The sequence below is a fragment of the Mustela lutreola genome, chromosome 1, assembly GCF_030435805.1.
Source record: "Mustela lutreola isolate mMusLut2 chromosome 1, mMusLut2.pri, whole genome shotgun sequence".
NCBI lineage: Eukaryota > Metazoa > Chordata > Mammalia > Carnivora > Mustelidae > Mustela > Mustela lutreola.
The window spans coordinates 276,667,726-276,675,107 of NC_081290.1; the positions used below are offsets into that span (position 1 = coordinate 276,667,726).

The window sequence follows — 7,382 nt, forward strand, 5'->3', positions numbered from 1 at the left end:
GATCCAAAGAGACAGAGCAAACATTAGAATCAGGCATGATAGAGATGTAGGAATATCAGACCAAGAATTTAAATCAACTATGATTAAAATGTTGGAGATCAAAAACACTGTAACCAAAATATAGGATGTCTTTGATGGGCTCATTAGTAGACTGGACACGGTTGAGGAGAGAATCAATGAGCCTGAAGATATAGCAATAGAAACTTCAAAAACTGAAAAGGAAAGAAAACAAAGACCAAAAAAAAAAAAAAAAAAAAAAAAGAGGAAGAAGAAGAATAGGGACAAATATCTAAATAAGGTCTGTGGGGCAACAACTGAAAAAGGAGTAACACATACCTAATGGGAAGATCAGAAGAAAAAAGAGAGGAATAGAAGAAACATTTAAGTGTTGTCAGGCTGGCTCAGTCAGCTGAGTGTCTGACTCTTCATTTTGGCTCAGGTCATGATCTCGGGGTTGTGAGATCAAGTCCTGCATCAGGCTACACACTCAGAAGGGAGTTTGCTCTTCTTCTTCCTCTCTCCCCCCAACTCTGTCTCTCTCTAAATAAATAAATGAATAAATATTTTTTTAAAAAATAAATACTTGTGAGATTAAGAGTCACTTATGGTTTGTCTCCCTCCCAATCCCATCTTGTTTCATTTATTCTTCTCATACCCACTTAAGCCCCCATGTTGCATAAAAAATAAAAAATAATAAAAAATAAAAATAAAAAATAAATTAAAAATAAATACTTTAAACAATGACTATTTTCCCCAAATTAAACTTAGGCACTATACCATAGATCCAGGGAGCTCAGAGAATATCAAGCAGAAGGAAGGCCAGCAAAAACCACACCCAGGCATATAATTTTCAAAGTGCAGAAAATTAAAAATTAAAAAAGAAATCTTGAAAGAAGCCAGAGGCAAAATGCCTCATCTACAGAGGAACAAAGATAAAAATTATATCTGACTTCTCAGAAACCATGTGCGTTATGAAAATCAATGGCCTTCTGCCAGAAGCCAATATTACAAATCAGGAAATTGCAGTGAGTGGAGACCTAACTAACAGAGAGTTTCCCTCTGATTTTGGGGCTTATTCACCTTTACTTCACAAAATAGGGGGGAACTACTTAAAGACTTTCAGGGTAAACAAACGAACAAACAAAAAATGCACCTGCATGTGAATTTCTGTCACTGCCCTGTAGGAAGAATCAGTTGGGAACATTTCTTGCTAATAAAAACAAAACAAAAATCTATTTTAAGATCCACTGCATTACACCTACAAAGTCTAAAAGAAAAGAATATGGTGCCGTAAGAGCCAAACACAGAGGTACTCTAATTGACTCCATCTCTAATCACTCCCTTAGGGTGAGTCTCTGAGTGGCAGTAATATGTAAACCGTATATGAAAAACAAGTTGTTAATCCACATGAATATAATAGGAAGAGATTCTAGGCAGAATACATTAGGAGATCAGAACAGCAATAACTTGAGCTAGAGGAAGACAGTTGGTTTGAATATATTTGCATATTCTTGGAGAAGGACCATAGAGCAATTCAAGAAATTTATAATTATCACTTGCTTCCTGCTGTTCTCCTCCCAATTCCCATTCAATAGAATGTGCTTCATAAATGTGTAAGAAGCCATTAAAGTGACAGAAAATACTTCAGCTCTCCTACTAGGAAATGACTATCTCAATAGGTGACAGATTTGAAACATGTTATGTAATGAAGATGCATAGTAGAGTCATTTTAAGGCAAAGTTTGACTGAGAAGAAACTGTTGATCTTTCTAGATAAAAATATATTTCCCTTTGGCACACCCAAACCCAAGTTTTAACAGTTCTTAGAAAGATGGTATTGGGAAAGTTCACAAAACTGACAACAAAATGAATCAATCATAATCTTTGACCTAGCTATAGCTCACATTTGGAAGTCTTGTACTGCAGGTATATAAATACCAGATATAAATCCCAAATGTTGGGACATCATTTGTAGGGGGAATGAAAGGAAACAAGTTGTGTCAGTAGGAGAAGCATCCATTCTATGAACTGTTGTGCTACAAAAAATATATACAATGTAGTTTAACACGGATATATTTAAGATAACATTTAGTTTACTTTTCAAACTTCATCATTTGCATTGTGTTGTTTTGAATTTAGCATTTTTTTTATCATTTCAATGTTTTTAATAAGGAGAAAACTTACCATCTTGTATAAAAATTATAGACTCTGGTGGGGGGTGGGAGAAAATACTGATCTTTAGGGGGAAAAACTAAGAGATTGAAGCATAAAGTTACTAAGAATTTCTCCATTTTACTTAGGGTTTTTTTTTTTAAGATTTTATTTATTTGACTGTCAGAGATCACAAGGAGGCAGAGAGGCACGTGGGTGGGGGGTAAGGCTCCCCACTGAGCAGAGAGCCCGATGTGGGGCTCCATTCCAGAACCCTGAGATCATGACCTGAGCTGAAGACAGAGGCATAACCCACTGAGCCACCCAGGTGCCCCATTTTACTTTGTTTTTGACAAGGATTTCATTCACCAGTACTTAAAAGTATTTCATGAAATCAGAGAATGTTAGAATGGAAACATAGCCTTACTAGAAGGCATTGAGTCTATTTGCCCAAACTTACTTACATACAGATATATTCATTCATTCATTCATTCATTCATTCAATTTTGACACAGATTACAGCTTTTTGAAAGTGAATTTTAGTTACAAAAGCAAACATCTGTTGTAAAACAAGTCCAACAACTCACATGACCATGAAGCAACCCCCCTGCTTGCTATTTCCAAAGTCACCCCACCCTACTGAAGTAACCAGTTTTTAACAGTTTGTACAGGAACTACACACTTCTCTCCATGACCATATATATAATACATATGCACATACCAACATATTTTTCACATTAGGTAACTTTTACCTCCACCTTTTTTACTTTTTTTTTTTTTTTTTTTTTTTTAACGAAGTGTTGGGGGAGATTATCGAGATCTAAGCTCTGGTTGATCTGTGGGCTCGACCCGGGCAACTGGAGGCTTCTCTCTCTTCTCCTACCCTTGGAATGTGCACTCTGCCTACGTTCTCCGCTCCTAAGAGCTGTCCCAAGAACATAGCCTTGAGATAGTGATCTGTTCTTGGGACTCTCTATGTGTTTGAACCCTGGCAAGGCCTTTATATAAACTGAAGATTTGACAAGCAGTAGCAGACATACATTCTTACTGCAGCACTTTGAACAGACTTATTTAAGCCCCTTTGCCTGTTAAATCCTCCACCTACCATTCTGAAGTAGCCTGCATTTTTCTTTGGTCTTGCCCTACCCTTTGTGACGGGGGCCACTTACTGATTTCACTGGAGGCTCCTGAGAAAGTTGCAAACCAACACAAACTGTGATCTGCTTTACAGATTAAATTTTGGCTTGATTTTTTTTCCATCTGTCAATGATTTTATCAGGCAGTTTCCTCCAAACTAAAGCATGAATATCTAATTTCTTCTTTTTATAATTAGCTGTGCAACACTTCAAAGAAAGAATATATGTTTCTCCTAATGATACAAACTAGTTTCTTTTTATTCCCCTTACAAAAGGTGCTGCAACATTTGTGTCTGGTATTTATTTTTCTGTAGCACAGATTTCCAAATGTAAAATAGCTAGGTCAAAGATTATGTGAATTTTAATAGAAATCATCGAATTGCTTTCTGAAAATGTAGCTATTTTATGCTTAGCTATCATAGTTCAGTGTAAAATTGCTGTCTATATCCAGTGGTAACCTTACCGGCATTGCACATAACCATTTTAATGTTTGCTAATCTGATAAATGAAAAGAAGCTTTGCACTGTCATTTTGATTTCATTTACTTGAAAAATTGTGAAGTTGAGCAATTTTTTTGTATTTATATTTTTGGCCATTTGCATTTCCATTTGTGCCAATTGCTCATCCATCCACCCAGTGGTCCATTTCTCTATTGTGTGTCATATATATGTACATATATGCTCAGCACTTTCCTACTGAGACACTAACTCATTGGAGTCACCCATTTTGCAAGTGTTCTCTCACTTTCCATTGTTCAACTTTTAACAAGGTCTATGAAGGCTTTATTTCTTTTTTTATTTCTTTTCAGCATAACAGAATTCATTGTTTGTGCACTACACCCAGTGCTCCATGCAATACATGCCCTCCATAATACCCACCACCTGGCTCTCCCAGCCTCCCACCCCCACCCCTTCAAAATCCTCAGATTGTTGAAACCTTTATTAATGAACTCTTTCTTTCCCTTATAACATATTTCCCTTATAGTATTTGCTGTTCTAGTCTGGAATAAATGTCATCTCACATATGAAAATACATAAATATTCTGGATTTTCTTCTGGGATACATTACATTTATACCTTTAATATATCTGCAAATTATTTTGTATTCCCCATCACTTAGCAATGAAGACTGAAGAAAAAAACATATAGACTGTCTATAAGTAACCTGGTAACACCCCAGGAATTAAAAAGAACTTATTCTCAGCCCAGCGTTCTTTTTACTACACATTATGAACCAACATCTATGGTACAGCATGGCAGAGCTATGTATTACCAAAACCATTAGAGAATTTTTCCTTTCAAAATTCCTCCTGAATGCATTTTTCACCTCCTTGTTTCTCAGGCTGTAAATGAGGGGGTTCAACATGGGGATTACCACAGTATAAAACAGAGAAATCACTTTATTGATATTCAGGAGGAAGTTGAGCCAGGCCGAACATAGATAAAGAAAAGAGTCCCATACAGGATGGAGACAACTGCCAGGTGAGAAGAGCAAGTGGAGAAAGCTTTCTGCCTCCCTCCAGCAGTCTGGATCTTCAAGATGGCCACCGGATGCAAACATAGGAGACCATGATGATCAGGCCACTGAGTATTCCTATAAATCCAGCCAAATATAAAAATACAAGCTGAATCATGGAAGTGTCTGTACATGCAAGGGAAAGCAGTGGTGAAATATCACAGAAAAAAATGATTGATGATATTTGAACTACAGAAGGGTAAGAGAAAAGTCAATGTCATGTAAGTCATGCTGCTTATAAAAGCCATGGCATAAGGCCCCATAACCAGCTGCACACAGACCCTCTGGGACATGATGAGTGTGTACAATAAGGGCTTACAGATGGCCATATAACGGTCATATGCCAACATTCAGATACCACAAAGAAACCAGAAAACCACATTTGTGTGGCACAACCCATGAAAGAGATGCCTTTTTTCTCCGCAAAGATATCACACAGCATCTTGGGGGCAATGGAAGAAGAAGAATAAATATCTACAAAGGACAAGTGGCTGAGAAAAAAGTACATAGGAGTGTGGAGTCCTGCATCAGTCCATATGAGAATGATCATTCCTATGTTACCCCCCAGGGTGACAAGATAAACAAAGAGAAGCATGACAAAGAGGACGATCTGATGATGGAGGTGATCTGTGAGGCCCAAGAAAAGAAATTCAGTCACTTCTGTCTGGTTCTTATCTTCCATCTGTCAGTTGTAACCTATGTAAGAAATTTAAAAATACATTTTATTTTTAAAATATCAATTGGCATATAGAAAACAGCCTTTTAAACTTATTACAAGTTTTTTTTTTTTTTTTTTTTTTTTTAAATCTGTAGAGGAGGCAGTTATGGAAACAGTGTTGGACTGGTCAACAGTATTTCCAAGGACTAGTTCCTGTGAGTTGTGATCCCCAGGTAAACTTGAATAATTCATACTTGATCTTTTTAGATTCTGTTCTCTTGGCCTTCAAAAGAGCAGTCTAACTATAAAAACTAAAACTCTTTTGGGTTCTAAAATTGTATTTGAAATTAAATGAAGTCTCTGTATTTCATTTTTATCATATGATAGAATAGTAATGCCTACCTAGGAATACAATAACTAGTGATATTGTAAGAAATGATGAAAAATTCAGATCCTGATAATTGACAGTTGGGATGGGGTAAACAGAAGAGAAATAAGGCCCTTTCAGTTCCTGTTTTGATGGAGTGGATAGTACCATTCAGATGTCATGAAGACAGCATCCATATCTGTGTATATTAATCTCTTTCCCTTATAAAAGGCTTACAAAGGGAAATGTAAACAAATGTCAGTAGGGTTATTTAGAATGGAGAGGATTCTATCATAACACATAATAATCCTATTCATGTTTATAAAGGACTGCCCTGCAAATAAGAGATTGGATATATTTACTTTTTGACCATCAAGAACACACAAGTGGCACAAAGAGATAAGAACAGAGGACTCAATTTGGGGGTTAAATGAAGTGAATAAAATTCCACCAACCGTATAATTCAAATGAAAAAATACACTGGTTTAAGAGGCACTGAGATGCTCTTCCTTAAAGATTAATCTATCAAATACTGCATAACAACTTTCCATGGAAATCATGTAGAAAAATAAGTATCTCCTGGGAGCTCAGCTGAATTTATCATAAGTGATAACTTCTATCAGTAATTTCTATGAATATTTTGTTCACCAAAATGAAATTATTTCCTTTAATTCCCTGTGATGTTTATAATTCTATTTAAAACATAAATCCTGACAGGCAATTTCTATTTTATTAACAAAACATGTAAAATGCTTAACATCTTTATTGAGACAAATTTAAAGCAAATATATTTTTGACGCATCAACTAAGGAAGAATATATCAAGCTATTTGAAATTACAGTAGGGAGCACAAGGTGTGGGAGTATCCATAAGAAAGATTCTAGGTTCATATGTTTATTACCAACTCAAATAATTCCCTCTATAAACAAACAAAAACATTCCACACTGGAGATAGAATGATTAGGATGTGGTCCTTGAAATGCCATAGTGACAAAATAATAGTTAATACACTATTTATGCATCTTGAATTTATTATTATTATTTGAGAAAATATCTGTGGCATGCCTTTTCCACAGGGTGATTGTTCATTAATGTCAGCCACTAATATCAATTGTTTTTAGAAATTTACATCTACTTGGGAAAATGAGATCTGGGCATAAAAAGAAAACCTACGTTTCAATATGATATTTGGTTGGTCCAAGACCAACAGGCCATAGGATTTCAGAAAAAGCTTCTATGTTCACGGTGAACTGAAGCAGTTGGGAAAAACACTGCTTTAGTTTCATGTCTGAAAGAGTCCAAAAATCTATGTTGAAACTAGTTTGGGATGTTTGTGGATATATCAAACGTGTGTGGTTGGCGATGAGAATGTGCTACCATCCCTACCACTGTTCAGCATGCGAATATAAGACACCCTGCCTCTCCTATAAATAAGGGGAGTGATCTCTATAACCTTTCCATTTCTAGAATTCTGTGACCCTAGAATTCTTCCTGGACATTGGAGTATTCAAAATAAAGAACAAGATCTGGTTTAAAGATCAAAAAAAAAAAAAAAA

At 35.8% G+C, this 7,382-nt stretch overlaps 1 pseudogene; it reads right to left on the minus strand.

Annotated features, from left to right (window-relative positions):
* Positions 1 to 4,468: 4,468 nt before the first annotated feature.
* On the minus strand, positions 4,469 to 5,483 carry LOC131811173 (olfactory receptor 5G29-like; annotated as a pseudogene).
* Between the last annotated feature and the right edge of the window lie 1,899 nt (positions 5,484 to 7,382).